We start from the raw sequence: 24,029 nt of genomic DNA on the forward strand, positions 1-24,029 counted from the left end.
GTGGCTCCTATTTAGGGACATGGTAAACTGATTTGCCACTGAACAGGGCAGCTAATATTAGGAATGGCTAAGCCAAGCCATGCTTTGTGTTTGTTCAATGTCTCATACTATTTTTCAAATGTCATGGGCTCAGTAAAACCCAAAACACATTTTCTCAGTACTTCTATTTTTTTCAACCCATATGTATTTCTAGAGGAGTTTAATTCATATGTTTCTAATTTATTTATATGCAAGTCATCAGAATGTTGTTTTGTAGGAACTATTTGATGTCCAGGAAGCCTGTTGAGCCTTTCCTTTGAGCTTGGTTCCTTAGGATCAGGAAGCCATGTAGAAAGAAAGAAAAGAAAAGGAAGAAAGGAAAGAAGGAAGGAAGGAATGAAGAAAGAAAAAAAAGAGAAAGAAAGAAAGAACGAAAGAAAGAAAGAAAAGAAAAGCCCATTGGAATTGCCCATAGTTTTTCCTTCAAGGTTCAAATTTTGTTTAAAAGGTAGATGGCATAAAGTCTGAGTGCAATTCCATAACGGGCCAGATTTTCCTGCTCTTAATCAACAGCACCCTTACTGATGTTAGTAATCTCTTCATGAGGACGTGAAAGTGTTTATTGCCATGTCTGAACAGGAGGCGATCCTAAAGGGAGGGGAGCTCTTGAAAGATTCAGCAAATGCTTTCTGCAGTATGGCACTGGGCGGGCGAGGTCTTAGCACACTCAGAGAGGTGCCCAGTTTTGAACCTTACCAGGAGGGCCCCGTGAAAGCAAACACATTTTCCCATCGTTCTTGGAGTTTTCCAGGCATACTTTTTCTTCAACTTATAAAAACATACCTGCTGAAATTTGATAAATGTAACTCCATTTGTAACTACAAACCAAAGAAAATGAAGACTAGTAATAAAGGACTTTCAAGTACACTGTTAGTTTAGGAATCCTACGTTCAGACACATCGGGTTTTCTTTTGACTTAATAAAGGAAAATTAAAGGCATGTTCTACTAAGTCAGTGTAGGAGGATTTTTTTTTATATCTTTTAGCATCATTGGCATTGACATACATTTGCTCATTTCAAAAGTTACTATATAATAGTAATGATTTATAAGACTGAATCCATTTTAATAGTAGCTATTTATTTTTTAAAAGGACTGGAATATAAAAAAAAAGCTGCATCCTCTATAAACTTCCCAAGTTTTTAATCCAGAAAACAAATTAGCACTGGTCATGAAATATATAGTTAGCATCAGATACTATCTTATGTATCTGATGCATCTAAAATGAAAACCAACATTTCCCATCAAACATTTTGTCTTCTGTTGGGGGGAAGTGTTGTGACGCTGGTTTATCTGAACAGAGACTGAGAGATTTCTACTTATATCACCTTTGAAAGTTGAGATACATCTCTCTCCCCCACAATTCTTTTCTATTTTGCCATTTCAAAACCAGGTATTAATAATAAGATGGTCCAAAAGTCAGTTTCTCTCTAGCACAGCTGCAGGCAAAGTGACCCACCCATGTGCTCTTAGCTCAGAACCCACATACTGCATTAGTTTGCTCCAATTCCCTAGTACTACATATTTCAATAAAGGGACATATTTTTTTTAAAAAAGAATCACTAAACTGGATGTTTAGTACATCACTCTCTGAAAACAACTAATTCTGTATAAGCAAACACATAGAGATGTTAATTATCTTTATGTAGCAGCATGTGATGCTGTCAAACTGAATGGTGATTTAAGGCTGAGTCAATAAAATATCAGTCACAAAAGCAAAATATCCACTATTAAAATGTTACTAGAACAAATCAATTAATAACTGGTTTCTATGAATTCAAACACAGCTCAGGACAAAATTTATTAAGTTACAGGAAGATTACCCAATCACAAAATGTCAATACTTTGGGAAAAAAAAGGGAATAAGTTAGCAGGCTGGTCTCCAAGCAAGGAATCAGCTCGACAAATGGGGTGAAAGATTTACAAACACCTATTTTCTCTATAGTCTATTGTACAGACATGACCCTATAATTTGAGTTTGTGCTACCTTTTTGGATAAAGATAAGTCCCAAAGTGGAAATAAGTCCAAAGGACAAACGAGTCAGATATTAGATGCCAAGAGTTGGCCTTTCAGAACTAATAATTCATCTAATAATCTGAAAAAGGTGTTGGAGCGCATATTTTGGTTTTAGGTTCTGCTCAGTGTTCAGTTCAAAGTTAAGATGTTAATAGAAATATCTACTCACGAGACACCACATTATCTTTCCAAGCGCTAGAAATTCCCCATCGTGTATAACGTTTTGAGATGCAATAGCTAAAGTAAAGCCATTGCCTCATGAGCCCCCCATCTGTAGAACAGATTACAAGACAGTGGAATCTGAGTGCAGTATAGAAAAAAAAATATTACTTTGAAAGGAAACATTTTCCTGGGTAGCATTAAAAGTGTCTCTAACGTTCTTCCCCCTCTTTGCCTCTCTGTTCCCCAATACTAGACCTTCCTGTGGCAAACTCACAGATGCAATCCCTGCTGTGTCGTGGTAATGAGGAGACTCTTCCTGGGGACCCCCTACCGTCACCAACTGAAGAGAAGTCACTGTGGATGGGAGAGAACGGGCTGCAGCCTCGCCCTTCTGAAGGAAAATGTTCAGAGACATGCACACCACACTTGTTTTTCCATTTTATGGGGCCTGAGATGTACAGGAAGAGCGAATGTCAGAGAACTACTGGCCCATGTAGCAGATGTGCAAACGATTCAAAGAAGTATCCTCCCCCCACAACGTGTACAGACACACACACACACACACACACACACGCATATACATTAATCTCTATTGCTGCCATTTTTCAGCATCATTTCAATGTTTAACAACCTGAACTAATAGCCATTTAAAAACACGTCCTGAACTCCTGGAGGAGCCCCCCCCCCCCAGCGCCCCCCCCCCCCCCCATTCGCGTCCTCAGCATCCATTTGTTTTGACTTTAGTACAATTCCGATCATCTTCAGGTACTGATCTGCTCCAGGATTTTAACAGAAGTGGGGGGGGGGGGGGAGGGAAGGAGAAGGGGGACAATTTTTTTTGTTTGTTTTAATTGAAGGTCCTTAATGCGGGCCACATGTTTCTGGCGGTGATTTGGAAGAGCAGAGGAGGCAGGGGCAGGGAATGCAAAGTGGTAGGGAGTTGGGGAGGGGAGAGACAGGGAGGGAAGCAGGGAGGGGTTGGATGATGAAAAGACCAGTTCCACAAGTGAAGCACATTAGCAACCCGGAGTGGAAAGGGCCGGAAGGAAAACCCACCCACCTCACCCCTGCGTTCATTCTATCAACCTGCAATTGCGGCAATCAAAACCATATGTCGGTTCTTCCAGATCTTTCTCACAGGACAAACATGCAAAGGGCCTCAGGCCTGGCGTTGCCATCAAATGGTAATTGATACCAGATGAGCCACAAAATAGAAAAGCACATGCACACACAGCAACCTTTCTCGCTGAACACCCCCCTCCCCCACTCCCAATCCCCCGTCGCGGCCCCTTGAGAGGGATGAAATTGCAGGTCTTGCCGGGCTGCTAAGTGCACCGTGCACCATGAAAAACAAGTGTATGTGGCTGCAGTAACCACCTGTAAATCAAGAGGGGGAAAGAGCGTCCACTCTGCAACAGCTAGTCCGGGAGAACAGGCGGAGGCAAAAGGTCACGCCGGGTTAACACAAGGTCATGGACCGCAGGGGAAAAGGCGCACAGGTGTGAAGCAACACTGGCTCTCAGGTCGGGGAGCAGGGGAAGGCCTCCCGAAGCTCTGCACATCACATCCGGCCTGCCAAGAGCTAGTTCCCGCCAAGACACATCTGTCTTCCTCTCCTCCTGCAAGTGAGATAGTGGGAAAGTGGAAACCACTCCCCAATTATAAGGCAATTAGAAGAAAAGTGACTCCAAACCCGATCTGTTGGTCTCTTCCTGAAGCTCTTTTTTTTTTTTTTTTTTTTTTTTTTTTGCGTCCCATTGTTCTCAGGGAAGGGAAAAAAAAATCCGCAAAAACCTGCTGAGCCGCAGAATCTGGCAAGGGCCGGGTGAATGGAATCCAGTAGGTGAAACGCAGCTCGCGTACACGGATACCGACAGAACTGCAAGTAGCATACAGCTCTCGCCTCTGCATGTATATATTTTCTTATTAACTCGATCGGGCAGAAATTTGCAGAGATTTGTTTGGATTTAGAAGTCACAACAGAACGTCAGTTTTACAAACCGAGCCTCATTCTGTGGTGAAAATGTACAGTTCTGGACCAACCATTCACCGCACGCAGCTATTTGTTCCAATTCCGCCAGCAGCCGCTTCTGAGCAAACAACCAACTTATTCTAAACACACGCAATGGGTCTAATTTTTCTTCCTTGTGCCTATCCCATTATATGGGATATTTTAGTCTTATAGATCTTATGAAGTTTAAATATTTTCCAGATGGGAATAGAGAGTACAGAAACCCTGTAAACACTTTAAGTTATAAAAAGGACCAACTAAGTACTTAAAACAGGGAGGATGATATAATATCCTTCGCTGGCGAGCAGTAACCTCGTGAGCTAACACCGAAACCGTCAAAAGGGGGGCAGCTATCAACTCTCCTTTTCTTCTCCCAAATTCTCAAGGACTGACTGATTCATCCTCATTTAGGTCGTATCCATTTATATCTTTTCTAATTAAATCGTCCCCCCCCCCACTCTCCCCCCCCAAAATGACTGAAGTTCCCATTTACAACTCAATACGTCTGCGTCTGCATGTTTAGAAAACCACTGTGGTAACTAATGATCAGGTCCACTGTCCATTAGAGGGACAGGGTAAACAAGGCCTGACAGCGCTACCCAGTTGCCTTCTTCCTAAAAAAAACAGCCCTTTCCCAAAAAACGTGGCCACTAAGTCCCCTAACGAGGTGGCACTTTCTTAGGACCCCTACCCTAGAGACAACCCAGGAGCATTCGTCCTGACACTGAGCACCAGTGCCGGAGAAAAGGGAATGAATACAAGAAGGGAGAAAGTAGGAAAGGCAGCAAATGAAAAAGAAAGTTCTGGTGAAGGGCGGGGAGGGGGGTGGCGGGGGGAAAGCGGCGAGGCCAAGCACATGGACAGCAGGCAAAGCCAAAGCAACACGGGACCCCACGAGGTGTCAGATCAGGCCGGCTGGGGGGTGACCACTGTGGGGAAACGCTGACCTTACCTCTGCCTTCCCTTCGTGGTCCAGCCAACATAACCCTGTCTCTGAGCATCTGCATTATTTAAATTTCATCCTGTGGTGGTGTTTGCTGATTGGTCAGACTTGGCTGACAGCATCAGAACTGCAATCTGACAGACAAGGAGCGAGCAGAACCACAGCCCAGAATTCATCCTAGGAGGGCGAGAGGGAACTTCATGCTGGATATATGAAACTCAGGCCCACAGATGTCTGCTGCAAGGCCTGGGGGCTCGCCGAGGGGTGGGAGGGCCTAGGACGAGCCTGGGAGGAGGCAAGGGAGAAGGGGAGGTGGAACAAGCCCAGCCACCCAAATGACCACGCGCTCAGCTTCCTCGGGATGGAACTGCATCTAGACCAGGTTTCCTAGCTTCCTGGTTCCTGTTACCTCCTGGGAACAGAGAAGGTTCTTCCCCCACATGCCTTCTTCCCAGAACTCAAGTAGGGAAATTTCAGGGTTGGGATACTGCAGTTAGCTATTTAATTATTTATTTTTCAAAAGTTTCCAGGGTTTTGACCCTCTCCAAAGGATGAAGACATGACTCAAGAGACAGGTGGACAAAAGCATCCCATCCCAACTTCTGCTGTGAACAGGAACGGAATGGCCTCTCCGTTAACGCAACCCTATGAATGATCTGATACCAGTCGTGTGAAAGAGAGACAAAGATGCAAGATTCCTAAAGATGGCAGGTGAAGGATGAATCAGAGCTTAGCAATGTAAAGAAACCAGCATTACAGAGTTCAAGGGGCTATTTTCATTCTCAACCAAGTGGCTATTTCTTTCTGGGCCAGCAGCATCCACTGACCATAGCTGACCACTAATCACCCTTTACTCTTCCCCTATTGCTAAAAACACACAGACCACACAAATGTGCCTGGAAACACAAAGAGCACCAGTGTTTGAACAACAGGGACAACTGAACTTACCTGTATAAGAGATCACTTTCCCACATGAAAATTTATGTGTAGAATTTTCACATCCAATTAAGGATCATTTTGAAAACCCGCTTTCATTTCCTCACTACTCAGAATACCGACTACCCCACTTCAGGAAATTAAATTAGTAGGGTACTAAAATACAAACAGAGTTCCCAGTAGCAACAAAGAATATTACTTGTTTAATTTCTACTTTCCTGGCACTGTCAGCAGAATTTGGGGAATGGCAGTATGCATGCAATAGAAAAGACTTGAGGTAAAGCAAGGAAACAGTAAAAGCAATAAATATGAAAGTGGTAATGAATGGGGACCCGAGAAATAGCACGGTGGGCAAGGTGCTTGACTTGGCATCTGGTCGACCCAGGTTTAATCCCTGACCTACACTTTCTCCTGAGCACTGCCAGGAGTGATTCCTGAGCTCAGAGTCAGGAGTAAGCCTTGAGCACACCTGGTGTAACACCCTTCGAAAACAAATCAGAACAAAGCGAAAACAAAAGAACCACCACCACCACCAACAATAACAAAAATGTGGCAGGAAATGAAAGATAAAATACGGGCTTCCCGAAAGGTAGGAGGGAAAGATGAGGCTGTTAAAGCGAACAAAGTAAATAAATAGAGATAGGAATAAGATGTTTTGGTTGTGGGGAAGGAAAAGGTTAACACAACATAAAAATTAAGACTTAATAAAAACTAATCCTTGGAAAACACTACACCAATCTAACATCAATTTGGAATATTAAATGGCAGTGCGGGGTAAAATAACATCATCTGTTTCAAAATAAAGTAAAAGATCCATCTGATCTTCATTTCATTTTTCCCCAAACTACCCCTCTAACCCCCCCAAAAGTTTGGTTTCTCCCTTCATTTTAAAACACTAGTTATGTAACTAATTAAGAAAAATCAGGCTAAAAAATACAGCTCTGAAATCTGAAGAGGAAATGGCTGCAGTGAAAAGAAAAGCAATAAAGCAGAAGTGGAATGAATGTCAGTAAAACTAGAGGGTCACTGTGAATGGTGAAAGTCCTGGAATGGAGAAGTTTTGGGGAAATGAGGCGCCCAGAAGATATGTATTTAATTTGTGAATAAAATATGATGTAAATGAAATGCAACAGCCAACTATACAGAAATGACAACAGAAAATGCAAATAAAAATAATAAAACGAAGGGGTATTACATGGGATGGTGTGAAGGTAATGGTAAAGTGATCAAAGAGAAATTGGGGGGCATAGATTATAGCATGCAAAGAATTTGTTTTAGGATCTGTACAATTACAAATAAGATTTGCTAATGGAAAACACTGAACAAACATCATAGGCGGAGAAGATTATAAAAACAGACTATTTCATAGATCTTTCAAATTCACTTTCTAACCCCCCCCCCCCCCCCAAAATACCTAATTACCACGATCCATTTGCTATTGCCTGAGAAAACAACAACGAAAAACTACCTCTGTACATTCTATGCAAGGGTCTTCAATTTGATACAATTCTTTATCAGAAATGAACCTAACTGGTACCAAAGAAATGTTGGTGGCACTTCTATGACTCATGACACTGAAGGTAGGAATTCTCTTTAAAAAGAATATTTATGCAAGCACCTTGCCCCAGAATGAAGGAAATCTTACTACAATCATCACTCAAAATGCTCAACTGTCTTGGAATCCAAGAACTGGAAATATCAAAGATCTGTCAAGAAAATGTCATTCGAGAAGACAGCGTTTCTAGTGTTAGTATGAGAACCCGAGCAACCTTTCAGAGTCCTGGCCGGGGTTTAACTCTGGAGAGAATCAAGCTGGTTTCACCAATAAGCCAATAATTGTATATTTGGTATAAAAATCTCAGTAAAATAGGAAGGGAAGCAGGATGACAGCAGTTTCAGGTGCTGAGACACAATAAAAACAATGAGGAAAGAAAATGTTTGCTTTTTATGTCAACTGAGATGTCAGTACCCATTAATAAATCTATCTGCTAAATCTACTCTTATTCATGTGGGACATCACCAATTTAAAGTAAAATAAATTATCTTTAATTAAATGGAATTGTCGTCTTCCTCCCGCTATCATCCCCAATTATTACATTCTAATCAGCCCTTTAGGGAGAAGGGAAGAGAAAATGCTGAAAGGCACAGTGACTATAAACAATTTCTTTCTCTGTCAAGTGATGAAATTTTTATTTTAATTATTGTTTATCACTTGATTTTTTGGAGAGAAGCAATAAAACCTACAAAAATTTTGTCATCTGGTGGGGGGAATGTGACATGGTCACTTTAAAATTTCCTGAAAAATTTCAGGAGTCAGAGCAAGTCAGTCATCACAGACTGAGCAAATTATCTGTTTAAGCCTAATCTATTACTTTTATTTTCAGTGCATAAGTGCCCATTTTAATTAATACCTTAAAATGCACTGCATTAACTAAATGCCAGTTCTGTTAGGCTTTCAAAACTTGGGATTACTGAATGGCATCAACTGACGGTATTAACCGAACATGCCGACAAGAGTAGCGTCGGCATGTTCAACATTAAGACGTGAAACTGCATAAAAAGAAGAGTCTGCCTTCTTACAAATATTTAGGGAGTTCTTTTATCCCAGTTCCCTCACATATCTCCCTGTCTTTTAAACTGTACCTAAACTGTCAGAAAATTTTAACATCTTGATTTGTTGAAAAGATGCTCGAGCATCAGTTCTCATATTGATACAACTGTGCCCTCCCCGCCCCCCCCCCCAGGATGAACTCAGCAAGGAAGCACTTCCTCACCCTCAGACCCAATGCATAGAGATGAAATATTTTCCCAAGAGAATTAAAGAATGAATTTAGGGGTAATTGAGCTCAATCTCTGTATATGTGCTGTCACGATGCCTCCCTCATCTTTCTCTTTCCCCCCACCTCAGTGTTTTGTTTGTTTGTTATTATTATTACTGTGGACTTTGAGAGGGCAGGGAATTTGTCTTAGACACTTTGATGTAGCAACAAAATTAACTGCTGAAATTGGGAAATTTATCTTCTGCTGAGAATAACTAGGTGGGGGTATTGACTCTTTTCTGACTACTCAGTGTTACTTTTAAAAATGTATTTTTTTTTCAGGGGGTAGTACTGTTTTCATTTAGCATGCCTTTGAATTGCCGCCTACAGAAGTAAAAAAAGAAACCACAGCTATACAAGCCTGCTGACTTTCTTATAAAAGAACCAGTTTTAAACTTGTTTATACTACTGATTCCAAATGAATTCAAGATGGTGGCTAGTTAAAGAAAGAGAACCCATGCCAGGGAGTTTGATCAAAGAACTTCAATTCAGCAATGTTCAGTTTTAATTGACCACTAATTAAGCTACATTAGTCCAAGAAAGGTCTGTATCACTTTGAGTAATAAAGAAAAGAATTAATTTAACCCTGTGTCAGTCAGCTTTAGTAAATTCATCTCAAGCGACAAGCATGAAAGAGGTGTCTAGTGTTAAATGCCAAAAGTGCTCTACAGAATTCAGAGAAGACCAGAGACTCCGTTTTCAAGTACGTTTGTTACTTCGCTCATGATGTCACCTTGCAGGTATAATTATCTTCATTACAGATACAAAGATGTCGGCTTTAGTCCCTGGGTTGCAAAGGGTTGCTTTAAAATTGGATTCAAAACATGGCATCCTACCAGTCACAGTTTTAACTTTCCTGTATTCTAGACAAAAATAGAGTGGATTTGCAAAATCATGAGAATTTTCAAAGGCTTTGGAACTCTCCTTCTGGGAAAAGTGAGTTGAAGACTGGGGTGGGGGGGGGGGACACAACTGCAATAACACCACCAAAAAAGCTCATTATAATTAGGAACCACAAGCTATGACAACCATGGCAGCAGCCTTAAAAGTCCATGTGTTAAAATAGTTCATTTCTGAAAATTCAGTGGCCAAATTTTTACTTGCCCACATAATGCCCATCAACAACTTTCATGCCCACAATTCTGTTTTAAAAATCTCAGTGAGGAAGAAACTCCTAAGATGGCAAAAACCCCACTTCAGGATTTGACATCAAAATGTAAGGCAAATTTAAATATACAGTGTTTCCACTTGGCATTGATGACTTTTAAAGTCCCTCACACCAACTCAGAGGTGAATCTCTAGGGTCTTATGGCAAATGCCAAAAAAATAAAATCTATTTATGTTTTAAAGTAAACCTAATGTCAATGTTGCACTGGCTTCAATTTTACAGTAATAACACTCACCCTTCATGCCTGTATTAATAGCACCGAATCTTATAACATCAGATGTCATAATGGCCAAACACTCTTTAAGAGGAATATCCTTGTGGCCTCAGTACACATTTAATTTTATCTTAATGATTTTTGGCAACTAACTATTGCATTTTCTACAATAGAATTTAATGAATAACATTTTAACATTCTGCCAGTACTCATTAAAATGCATTTGTTTGTGAAATGCAATAGCTAGCTATATGAAACCAAAATATTAATGCAAATTGGCATTTCTAAGTTTAAAGTGGTATTTGCATAACAGGAACTAAACATGGTACAAGCTGAAAGTGAACAGAACACAAATGCCTCAACACCATAATTATTACTGAGAGAAATGATGGCTTGTGTATAGCATTAGAAGCCCAAGGAGAGAGCATCTGCCAGAAGTGTGGGCTCATCCAACAAGAGGATGATGGGAAAATTTCAGCAATCACCTTGCTTATTAAGGAAGTACAGGTAGAGAGACAAACACACTCATTTCTGCTGTTGATAGCTATCCTGGGATAGCTTATTCATCTACTACCACCCGCAGTTAAGACTGTAAAATAATTGATATGATTTTGAGTGAGCACACATGACTAAAAGTGGTTATCAGTACCATCAACATTCATTAGACATAGTTCTGCAACTCAAACATACAAGGAACAAAGTGATAGTGTGCCGGAGTAGATAGCACAAAGGACTCTTCTATCTGCTTTACATGGCCGAGACCTGGGTTTGATTCTCTGCACCTCATAGTTCCTCAACCAATGCCGGGGGTAGCTTATTTTCTAAGCACCACTGCATGTGGCCCCCACGTAAGCAACAACACATAATCTTTTCATTCATTTTTTTCGACAAATAATGTACTACCAGGCTATTTTCAAAATTAGGAAACCTGACCGGAGAAAACTGATATTAGAAGAAAAAATTAAATACTTATTGACTCATCCAACAAATGTTATTTGAGCATATCTACCTTTCTATTGTTTTGCTAATCTCTGAAGGGGAGAAAAGGAGAAAGTGTTTATTTTCTGAATGTTTAAAAGCTTTCTGGGAAAAGATAAAAATTTCAAACTGAATCAAGTAATGAATGAGTATTAAGGATACAATGGAGAGTTTTTTGCTTCTTTTGGAGCAATATTTGAGTTTTGTAAGCATGCCTTATTTTCTTCTATAAAATACTATCTTTTCTAACATTTGTACAATCAGCACCAAAGCATAGTCTCTCTCAATTCCATGGAAATCAGTTCTTGGGGGCTTTCTACTCAAGGGTCTTGTCTAAATGGGTGTATGGTATTTGCATATATGATGGGTGTGTGACTCATTCATTTGGCTGCAAGATTATTTCTTGGTTGTCTAAAAATGTTAACAAGCATCTAAAGACACATTAAGAAAATATCCCTTTCAAGGAGCTCTCTCTGGCTCAACGGAAGGTAATTCTGGATTTGCAATGTAAACAGATGGACAAAGGGCTGCATCCTTTGCAAAGTCTGTGTAAGTTAAACTTCAAATATAAAATAGATATGAATTTAGGTGAGAGAAACATTTTGGCATATTGCTATGTAGCACAAAATATCGATTTGTACTTGTATTTGTATTTCTTGAATGTAAAGCTATATATTTTTAAAAAATTACACAGACACGTATAGCAGAAATGCTTCTAAGTCATATGATCTTGGATGAGTGATTTACTTTCATGAACTCTTCCATTTTTCCAGGCTGTGGTTAATGACTAGCTCACTGGACCGCACTATGAAATGGGACAGTAACTGGACCCCCTAACTTATTATGATGCTATAGGGTAAAATTTGAAAGTGTTCAAACAAGAATTGTCTGAGAACTGAGACTTGCAAATGTGCTTTATTGAATACTGATTACTACTACCAAAAATAATTCGTGTAAGAGATATTTTAGTTGTAAATAACAGACTTATTAATTAAAAGTCACAGTAGATTGATTTTCAGAGAGACCGGAGAGAATGTACAGTGGGTAAGGTGCTTGTCTGACCTCATTTGATCCCCAGCACTCCATCAGGTACCCTGAGCCATCAGGACTGATCCCTGAGCACAGAGCCAGGAGTAAACCCTGAGTGCTTCTGGGTATGGCCATCAAACCAAACAATAACATTGATTTTATATTCCTCAAATGCCTCTCAAATATCATGCAAGTTTTCTGAAGTATAGTCTAAAAACACTATAATCAAGTTAACATTGTGAAATTGTTTCCAGAATAATAGCTGGATAAAAGAATTATTAGTTCAATAAAGATAATCAGGGCTGGAGCGATAGCACAGGGGGTAGGGCGTCTGCAATAGAACATCTTGATCAAATAAAAGGTCAATGCTTGCTCAAAATGATTGAACTTAAATTTGCCATTAAAAAAATTACCTTCTCCCAGAAAAATAAATACCCAGATCAATGAGATGATCATTAAAAATGGTCATCTTTATCACTTGCCTAGTACATGCATACAAATACTGACACATCTTATTTTTAGTAGTTTACATTGAATATAGATTGTCCTATAGAATAAAATATTCAAAAACAAGTCAAAATAAATTCCAACTTAGGATAATTGTGTAAGATGAAATGTGTTGTGACCTACTGTAAAGCTTGGGTCATCGAAGTGATTTTAGTAGAACTGTGTTGCTCCACACTGGACAAGGAAACAGGTAGATTTCCAGGATGGAGGATAGATATGTGTGGGTCTGAACTGACTGTAACAGTAAAAGGGCTAAGAAAAAAATCCCTGTCTGCCAAGCACATATTGCAAATCACAGCTACCACTCCTGTACTCACTGCCATATCTTCTCTGATCAAATCTTAGAGGACCTTGTATAGCATGAGGAAGAAATTGAAGAATGGCCCTAGTTACTGTCAAAGTTGACAGCTCTTTCCAAACCTTGGCATCTAAAAGGTGAGGTGTGCTTCTGGTTCCACAAGTCGGAAGGTCTAAGACTCTACCACCACATTCTGCCACCTTCCTCCACAGGGTGCTTGGGAAGACAATCCAGGCTTCTAAGTCACTTCCAAATCACAGCTAAGACTTATCCACCATCGAAAGGAAGCACAGCAGTGACAGGAAAAGAGATTCTCATTTATGGGTGGAGAAAGATGCAACAGTATTGGGAATGCTGAAAAAAAAGTCTTTCACGTTGATTTTGATTTTCAACTTTTTCCTGGTGTAGAGGAAATAAGCAAGTTGATATAAACAATAGCCTTAATGCCAAAAATACTTAAAAAATGTTATTATAGTTCAGGTCAATTTGTTTTCTATTTTCCTCTTTAAATTTTATAGAAAAAATTAATGACAATAAACATTGTATTTTTGAACGACTCTATTAAGCCAACTATTACACTGATAGTTTAAGCTATATGGTATATTTGTATTTTTCATAAATAAATCTTTAAGGAATGACAAAAGTACCTCACTCAAACTATATGTTCATAGCCATTCAAAGGCTGTTTCAGCAGGTTCAAAAATATTGTGTAGCCTCATAACAAGTTAAAATCTACATATTTGGTGAAAATACCATCAAAATGCCATCATTTCCCAGGAAAAGAAGGGAATTTTATGGAAATAAAAGAGCTTGAGAAGTTGCTATCACTCATAAGGTGGCTTCCCAGGACGCCAGGGATTAATGACTAAGGTCCAGGTACATTACTTCTAAGACAGACCTTCTCACCCTTAGCAGGAGAATGAGCTGACCTGGAGACTGTGAAGCCTCATCTGAACACTAGCTCTCAGGAGCAGAGCCCATCCAACTCCTGCAGTTGCAATACCAAATATTTCCCAGGGATTGCCATATGTCCCCTTGGGGGCACCACTGTTCTAAAGATAGATGTTTGTCATCAGAATACCAGCAATGAAGATCCACTTCGATACTCCTGAATTTTCACACAACCCGTGGCTACCTTTCAGATCATTTCTCTCAGTTAAATGGAGAAAAATTCATTTATATTTGTGATCACTCTGGCTGTGACTTTCGAAGTCTGTGATCGTCTGGTGCAATACATGTCAGTTCTAGACTGTGACTTTGAAACGGGTACTTACTGTTCATTCTGGAACTTTTGGAACCATCTCCATTATAATTTCATTATGTGATGGAAATGTTTATTGCTTCAAACTCATGTTTGAAACTAGATATAATAATCAAAATAACCCATTACATGTAAATTTTTTGATGAACAAACAAGTTTTGTGTAATAAATAACTGCATTATCTGTTACTGTCTAGTTAAATAATTTATCCACCTACCCATCCGTACTTTCTCTGATCAGCTATATATTTATCATCATGAAATCTGCCATGTTTTTAATTCTGATTGAGTTACACAGGTAAAAAGCCGAGGACCAGCCAAAGAATTTAAATCTACATAGCTCCCTATTGGCAGTGCCTCTCTGAAGGCACTGGTATCTATAAATAATTCCACATCAGCCCAGCTGGGAGTCCTATATAATACATCATCTACTTCAAAATATGAAATCATCTTCTTAAAAGTGACTAAATATTTTTAGATTGATTGCAGGTGACCTATTGTAACATTCAAGATTCCAACACGTATTATCCCAAGGTAAGTACAAAATAGATCAAGGAAATGCAGGAAGTACCATCTATCTCTCCAAAACAGATTAAGAGGATCTGCAGACTGAGTAGCAAACAATTATTAAATATCCCTAAACAAGTGCTAGCTTAAAGCTGTTTAACAATGATTTGATACTTCTTTCTATTTTTTTTAAATTTTGTCATTTAAAAAGGACGAAGGAAGAACCCTAAAGGAAAAGCATGCCACATTCAGTCAATCTATGTGCTTTTCCATTCCTCATGACATATCTAAAAGGCAAAGAACTGAAAAGGTTAGGATCTCATAAGGGCTCATGTAAGTCATCTTTCTTAGAGTTAATTAAGGCAATTGAATCCTAACAGGTTTTATTAGCAAAACTGACACTGTAAAGCTGGGCCAAGAGGATCTGCTACCACATTAATTCTTTAAAAGGTAAATGTGTATAATAATCACACTATTTCCAGCAGTTTTAGCTCATGACCTGGAAGCATTCAAAGGTCTGCTGTACCTTGCAACTTCTGAGGAGGAGAATATCTGATCCACATCAATGTACCTAATCTTACAGTTACCTTATTTAAGCTTTTAATATGGCACAGGTCTCTTTCTCAGGTGCTAATAGAAAAATCAATTTTAAGTCACAACAGCTGTGATCATTTTAAATACCACAGCTGTCATGAGTTGAAAATAACCAATTTGAGCCTACATATTTCTGCTGCAAATGTAACAAAATAAATGTATGATGGAATTTTATCTTTTAGTCCTTTGAAGCTTAGTGTCTAATACAATAGTAGAGTAATAACTTACTTGCTTAAAAAATCATCAGGGTCCCCCACCCCTTGTTTAAAAATTCTGATCTAACCAATGAATGGTTTAGAAGAACACAGAAGAGCATCAATTTAAGACAGACTCATAAGGAACTAACTATGAAACATATTTAATTATTGTGAAAATAGGACCAAGTCTGAATAGACTGTTAAATAGTTGATATCAAAACTGTTCACTTATGTAAACATTTTGCTGTGAAGCTGGGGAGGGGATTAAGTAGAATCCATGCTACACATTTAATGTTATTAATGTCTAGGAATTTAAATTAGTACACAGAACAAGAGCTAAACTCATGTGAATAGCATTAACAAGTCTCCCAGAAAGCATGGCATTTAACCACTTCTTTGCAAACTATCTGTTGGATGGAATGAAATAAAAGGTATTTTTTTTTCACTCTCCATCCAAACTGCTCACTACAATTCAAATAGAATGACATTATTCAAGAACCCTATGAATGAGGAAGAGAGCAAAAGTCAGGATATGTATGACTTTACTGGTGGAGCACATGCCTTTAATATGCGAGACCCTTGATTTGATCCCCAATACCCACATGGGCCCTCGAAGCACTGTGCATAAACACCCATAAGAGCTTAAAAGGCAAGAAGGAAGAGTGCAAAGATATCTACTACATCATATTCCACTGGCTTCAGGAAGTCTAGGTTCTCTGCATGAAAAGAATTGTCAACAATAAACACCCAAGAGATTCTAGACTTACATAAAGTTACTGCCACAAGACAAAAAAGGAGAGGCCCGGATCAAACACTCGAAAATTGATATTGTAGGAGAAAACAACAAGGAAATAAATAAAATTTAAAAAAAGCACAGGGTCAAACAAGGCAGTGGACGATGTTACATAACTTAGGTTCTGATTAGGAAAATTCACTCCATCGCTTGACTTCTTGGTCAATGCCTAGCAAATAAAAATCTAAAATATTTTCAACCCAGATCTTTAATTCTGTCTAAATGAATTTGACATCCCTCCTTTTTTTGCCTTCTGTTCCCATACAGATTTGCAGAGTAGAGATGAAAATTGGCAAAACCCACCTCTGGTAAAAGGCTGTGATGCCCTATTCTACTCAGGGAGCTGAGTACATCAGGTCCAGGAGAGCGCTACCATCCCCTATTATTTGCATATTAATTTCAAAGCTACATGAAAAAACATTGTAGTCTTTTCATCACATCAACACACAAAATGGCACTACAAAGTGAAACTCCACTTGTTAAACACTGATCCCAACCCCCACGTCACACAAAGGAAGCCTAAGAAAACAGCCTCATCCTGCTCCTGGGTGCGAAGCCTCCACTCGGAATTGTAATAACAGGTGCAGAAATAATAATGTGCTGGGCAATCAACTTTTTTCCTCTGATTTGTCAGTTTAGCTTAATAATGCCATTAGGAATGTAAACATTTCTGCAATTTATATTTAAAAGTCAATAAAATAATGGGGTACAGAATTTATCCTTTTTAATTTTTTAAGTAATACATTTGATTATTTTAATCACGTCAGTACTTAACTGGATGGGGTTTAAATATGCATGTAACATCAATTTAATTTGTTTTATTCGTTAGGAAAGCTATTGAGCAATCCAGCATTATTCTCTTAAGAGAGAGTGAGAGAGAGACAGAGAGAAATAAGAGCAAGAGAGACAGACAGAGACAGAGAGAATGCAGACATTCTGGAGGAAAAGAAGTAGACTGCTTTCCTCCAGAGAGAAAGAAGAGTAGCCGCTTCTTTTTGGGCTTTCCTTAGAGATATGCTTTCGGTACCTTTGGAATGTCCTTCATTATGAGCATTTTAAAACAGAAACCTAGGAGGTGAGAATCCAAAGCACACTCATGAGATGGCAAACAATAAAAACAAGAAGTGTTTCCAGACTGTGGATAAACTTTATTGGGACTCCAGTAATAGGGCTGTGGTTGGTAAATGCATCAACTATTTTTAAAATGGTGTGAGAGTTTTTCCCAACATAGCAATTCCCACTTGAACGGGGATCATTATTGGTGCAGTCATTCAGTACTCTATAATTCTCACCCTCGGGTTTGTGGAGGTGAAAAAGCCAAGATAAATGTTAGCCTCCACTCTTAACATCCCCTATTCATTTTCGGGTCAGCTACAATGGAAGCAGCTGGAATTCAACTCTCCCCATGCTGTCCCACCAATTACCTCAACTTGCCCTCTCTCAGGAGGAGTGTAATTTGGTCTCTAGGAAAGCACAGCCCTAGGTCCCCAGAGGATGCCAAAGCCTGCATCCTTTGGGGTGTGGGGTATGGAACCAAAACCTATGGTCCACGCTATCCCACCCCAGACTTCTCAGGTGTTTTAAACATACCTTTTGTTCCAACTCAGTAGGGGTGCTTCCTTTAAGACAGAGTCCTTCCCCAAATCACATATTAAAGATGGTCTATTTCTTTAAAGCCATTTTTGAATAAAACTGCACCCTGACTAGCACGTGTGAATTTCTTTAAGAAGAAACAAGAAGCTGGAACATGGGGGAGAAAACTAGGTAAAGAATTCAAACAGTAAGAAATCTGAAGATCAAACTATTAGAACTGTGACTTTTAAAACTCTAATCAGGATATGGATTTGGGACATAATTACGCCCAGTATTAAAAGCCTATAGTTGGGAATCCAGGTGATAAATCTGCAGCACTGCCAAAAAGGAAGGCCTCCCAAAGTTTAAGGCAATACATAATTTTCAAATAATTTTCAAAAGTCCCAAACTAGTAAGCTGAACTTTAACAACCATTCCTCAGAAGAATAAAATTGTTTCACTTACTAAGATGCAGTTCCAATAACGTGCTCAAGTATATTATATATTTTTCAAATGTAAAAAAGCCAACTTTTACAAAGTTTCCTGGAAATTTCTTACAGAACATCTTTAGCAGATCACTTTATCAAAATCTAATTTTGCAGCTCTTTCAGTTTTGTCACTATTCGTGTTTTTTTCCCCCTAGTATATAGATAACTTCTTTCTTTAGGACTATGATGATTTCCTGAACAGATTATAACTATTTTACGAATACAGGGAGCTCTAAATCTCTGTTGTAAATAGTAATGCTTCCACATATAATGATAACCTACATCATCTTAAGAGTTATATTTGAAGTACTGAGGTCTGATTTAAACCTAATTTAAAAAATACAAACTCTCAAAGAGTAAAATCTAAAATTACCTATAAATGATGTTGTGAAAAATGAGCCTTTGATCATTGAAATGAGTTACCATACTAGGAAGAGGATCATTCTTGCTAGGATCATTCATGCTATGAATGATCATATAGCAATGAATAAAACGGGGTAAAGGCCGAGTAGCTCCTGGTGAGTGAAATTCTTACTTCCAAGTCATACAATTAGGTTTGATATGTGTGCAGAATAGGTGATGTCTCTACTGTGCCTTCTTCTTAAAATAAAGGTACCCTAAATTTTAACCTTAAAAATCGTATCTAAAATCTATTCCTTGTCACTGAATCAATAATTAAAGATTTTACAAACTCGCTCCCCTGATGGCAGGGTGTTGATCCTATAACTGGCCTATAAGGCGATTCTATAGAACTGCTTCTGAAGTCTTCTGGCCCTGGGTGGCACCCCAGGAATAGAAGTTCCAAGGTGGGTGGAAACTTGTGCAGCATGCACAAAAATGAAGTGACAATGTCTAAAATCGAACTACAATAAAAGTTATATATAAGGAAGAAATCCCCAATTCTCAATTTGGTCTGTGGTAGTACTGCAATTTTAGTAAAAACAAAACAAAACAAAACAAACAGGGAGTGTAATGCAAACCACATTTATAGTGGAACAGGAAACAAACAATTCTTCAGCACAATTTCCTGTAGATCAGTTGGAAAGGTATTTAAAGACCGAAACAGCTATTAGGGTTTTTCTCCTGGCTACTTTTCTTTCCAATCCTCTTGCTTTGTGCTCCAAAGTCCTTCTAAGTCCCCTTGAAACAATGCCATTATCACCTAGTGCTAATAGTCTGGATCCTCATCAAATCATCACAACCCTATTTGAAAGGTTCAGACCTACTAGAAATTATAGATGAAACCAAACTGACCAAATATGTAACCGATTCATATTTTCCTCCTAAAAATCAGCCCAAGAGAAATGTTCATACCGGTATCTGTGAATCTCAGGCAGGGGATTTGGAAATTTAATCAGGCAGGAGGGCAAGATGAAGCCACAATATCAAGATTTAGCATCTGGTTAATTTTTACCAGCAAAAATCTAAAGAACAAAAATCAATAGAAGTTTGCATTTAGCAATCAAATTTAAGCGGATAAAGACAGTGTCATTTAAAAATGGAGGAATTAAAATGCTTTCAAAATCAACACCAAAAGTAACCTCACATCAAAGTTTTTCCTGCATGGTTTTTCTCTAATATATTTTGTTTTCTGGAGTCAGTGGGGAGTTAAAAAAATCATGTTAGCTTGTGACCTAAGCAAATTTTTGCCCTACAAGTAGAATTTCAAAAGGTAACACATTTAGACCAGATGCCTCGTTTATTATCATGATTCTGAAAATAGTAAGTGTAGTAAATGTCTTCTAAACACACTAAATACAATTTGCATATATTTAGTATGTGGCTACCTGCGAGGCTTCTGAGACCAACTGAGGTCTGCAAAGAAAATCCCTATGTAAAATGCACTGGAAAATGGAGCTATTAGGGTTTATTCAGATATTTGGTATTTTAAGGTTAGCACTTCTTATGGGACATGGGTAGGGGATCTGAATATTTCATATGTTAATTTTGAGCTTAAAATTCATGTTATTAAGATTGGCACTAATTTATAGAAAAATCATCTAAAATGCAATCCCATTGGAGAAATTCTGGCATAAAATATTCCTGTTTTATTTTTAACCAAAGAAGAAATCATAAAATTATTTTCTCTTTTTGGCCTGGATATCAGAAATAATCAACATCCACTTTCATCTCTGAACTTTATGGAGTTGAAAAGCTGCATTATACAACCCACAGTCAGAATATAAACATGGAAAGCTCATTACCATTTACTTTCTGAGATTTGATGACTTGACAAATAACTATTTCAAAACAACTAGTTTGAAACATGGTTTGAAGCTTGTTAGTATAAAGCAAAAAGAGCAATTACAATAATTACAGGTTTCTCTATACGGTTTAGCACATGCACAGGCTGGCGAGAGCTGATGAGGTGATCTTACATTACCATTAGGAGGAAATTTCGCCACTTTTGTTTTCAATTTCATTTGCCATAATCTTATCTTTGCGGAATTGCTTTATTTTTAGATATATGGAATTTGACCAAATAATTACTTATTAAAATTCTTAGTCAATGAATCAGAAGGTATAAGCACTTACAAAAAATCAAGATTTAGAGCTAAACTATAGTTGGGGGTGACCAGGTAATGTCTGACACTGCTAAGGGATGAATGAAGCAACACACCGCGACAAAAGCTGACAGAACCTCACTTGCAACACCTAAATGAAACAGAACTGATTTTCCCCATTAAAAACCGCTTGTCCGCAATTAAGAAGGGCGCTTTCAAAGTTTTCAGTTAGGTGGGAAGAGTATTCCTTTGTGCTTACATCTTTACTCCCTAGAGATAAAAAGATGACAAAAATAATTTGGTCAGACTCATTTAATTGTCACCTGCAGAGGGGGGATTTTAAAATCTACACTCTGATGGAGAGGAAGGATGATGTTTTCCTACAGCGCTAGTGTTCCATTTATTGCCCGTTTTAGCTACATGACATCCATGCCTGGGAACAGGTTCCGGCTTCCACAGAGAGCAGGCTATAGGGTGTGTTGGGCTATGGTCCTGGCAACATCTCATAACTTAAGGTGAAAGAAAATTCCCATCCTCCTTTGTCCTACATCATCACTGATCAGAAACTAGCTGTAGCTAGGAAGTGAGAGGGCAAGTGATTTTATAAACCCTAGAGCGACCAGTTCGATAAGGAGAAATGCTCATGGTGGCGATGGGTAATTGTATGTACCCTCTCCACAATCTAAAATCACAGTGTTTGGGAATGACTTTACATTTTTCTTCTTTTGTTTATTCCCAGGGTAAACCTGCTTCCTCTGGCCTCTCTCAGTTCAGAGAGTTCAAACTGAATTTAAACAAGTAATTGACTTGTCACTGGGGAGGGAAAAAAGAAGGAATTCGGGGCTGTGTTGTCTTCAGAGGAAAGCCTGTGTGACAAATAGCTGATCACACTGAACTCCCACCATTTAGGTTAAAACACACATTGGTCATCTGCACACACACAGAGAGAAACGTAGAGGTGCCCTAACCCAACAACCAAGGAAACACAAATGTAAAGTCTTTTCAATAGGCTTTCTGAACAATTAACGCATGGCATACACAATCTCCACAAGATGTCTGGCACCAAATCAAAAGCCGCTGAATGCAGAATTAGAGCCAGTACAATACACACTGTAGAATAAACAAAAATCTGCTTCCCCGCTGTATGTATGAAGGTATTTTTTTAAAAATGGTATAGAATTGGCCCCAGTCTTGGACGATGGACTGGACATTGCTGTGTGTTTCATAAAGCAAAAACGAAGAACTGGTCACTTTCCATGGCTTCAAAAGCTTTCCGCTGGTGTTCCAAATGGCTATCTTTTCTAACTATAATGTATGTACAATTTGCCTCTTTCGAGTGTTTGAATCAATAGAGATACACATCACCAGATTTGTTTTTAATAAACGCCTTAAAACAGTTCCTATAAATACATTTCCTGTGACAGAGCGATCTTGATTTTATGAGTACCATCCTCTCAAAAAAAAAAATCTAACAACCAAAATATTTGGCAACTGAGAGGGCATATTAGTGATATGATGTCATATTCAGCATTTTCTTATGGTAGAGGCAACTGGCAAGCTGTGGGAATGGAACACGTATTTTTTAAATTCCTTCTGGCTAAAAGGGAGTTAAACTGTCCAAAATGAACTAAAATGTTGTCAGCTAAGACCTTGAGATGCAAAATTAACAATTAACATGGAAAACTGTCATTCCTGATATGCCTATTAATCAAAACCACAGAAACTTATATTCATTGTAATGTCCTTATCTTGTATAAGGGTCAAATAATTCCTCAGTCTCGTTTCTTACATCTGACACTCTTACATTCTTATATTCGCTTACTATGACAGGATCATTTAAAAAAAATGTTGCCTAAAAGAGCTTTCAAATTGAAGGCCACTGACTGACCAAATTGTGTGTGGGAATGCCAAAAAGATCATAGACAAAAAAAAAAAAATCTTAAGAATTACATATGAGCAACTACCAGTTGCCAATGAGGTGCTTTTTTAAAAAAAAAGTTACATAATTTCAATATTTAGGTATCTATGTTCTAAATTTAACCACTTCATTTGATCGATTGACCATATATTACTCGTTTTAAAAATTACTTCCCTTACCGCACTTACCATCTTAACTGTTCTTCTAAATACAGTTTCTTTTCTTGTTCGTTTTTAGAGATAAAGATAGTTTCATGAACTTTGAAGGATTTACTTGCATTTTCAAAATCAAAGTAAAGAGCATTATTTTGGTAGTTACTCATTCACAAAATTGGTGCCCTGTATAAAATGATTAATCTTCCGAGAACACAGTGCACCCTGCAAGCCCTGTACATGCATGTGCATTCCAGTATATGCTCAGCAAGAAATAACTGTAAGGCACAGTCGGTATGTATATACAGGCGTGCACAGACCACCACACACTCAGTTTAATTTGTTTGCGCCAATAGCTTCGGCTGAATTGGGCCTTCGTGAGAGCTCTATCGGTCCCTTTTGGCCCAACTATCACACTCTGATTACGATCAATCCAAATGGAAGTTCAGACTACACAAAGAGAGCAGTTTGTAAATGGCTGTTTGTCACTTTCCCCGTTTCTCTTTTTCTATTTTAAAATAATACTTTTTTTTTTGCTTCTCTATAGTCCAACAACTCTTCTGGAGAGCCCCACATACCGATTTGAAAATATTGAAATCCTTTTCCTTCAGAGGGCCCAGCCGAAGGGGGAAAAAAAATAAACCTCCAGATGGCAAGTATAAACCTTCTGCTGGGGTTATGCACAAAATACCAGACACATTTTTTTTCTTAAATAAAGCGTTTCTGTTGGAAAGGGGAAAAAACTGAGGCAAGGAGCCACACAACACAAATAACTTATAACAATATTATTATATGCTTGAATGAGTCTTGTTTTTTTCCTCCCCTTCCCCTTTTTGGCTTTAGAGGGGAAAAAAAATAAGCTTATATAATCTACTTCTTAATTCGATGAAGTTCTCTGCCTCTGCTCCACCTTTCCACATTCTCT

At 38.5% G+C, this 24,029-nt stretch overlaps 1 protein-coding gene across 11 annotated transcripts in view; it reads right to left on the reverse strand.

Annotated features, from left to right (window-relative positions):
- TCF4 (transcription factor 4) overlaps positions 1–24,029 on the reverse strand; it is a 377,861-nt gene that overhangs the window by 73,437 nt on the left and 280,395 nt on the right. The window lies entirely within an intron of this gene.

Source organism: Sorex fumeus, unplaced genomic scaffold (assembly GCF_029834395.1).
Source record: "Sorex fumeus unplaced genomic scaffold, SorFum_2.1 ptg000128l, whole genome shotgun sequence".
Classification (NCBI taxonomy): domain Eukaryota; kingdom Metazoa; phylum Chordata; class Mammalia; order Eulipotyphla; family Soricidae; genus Sorex; species Sorex fumeus.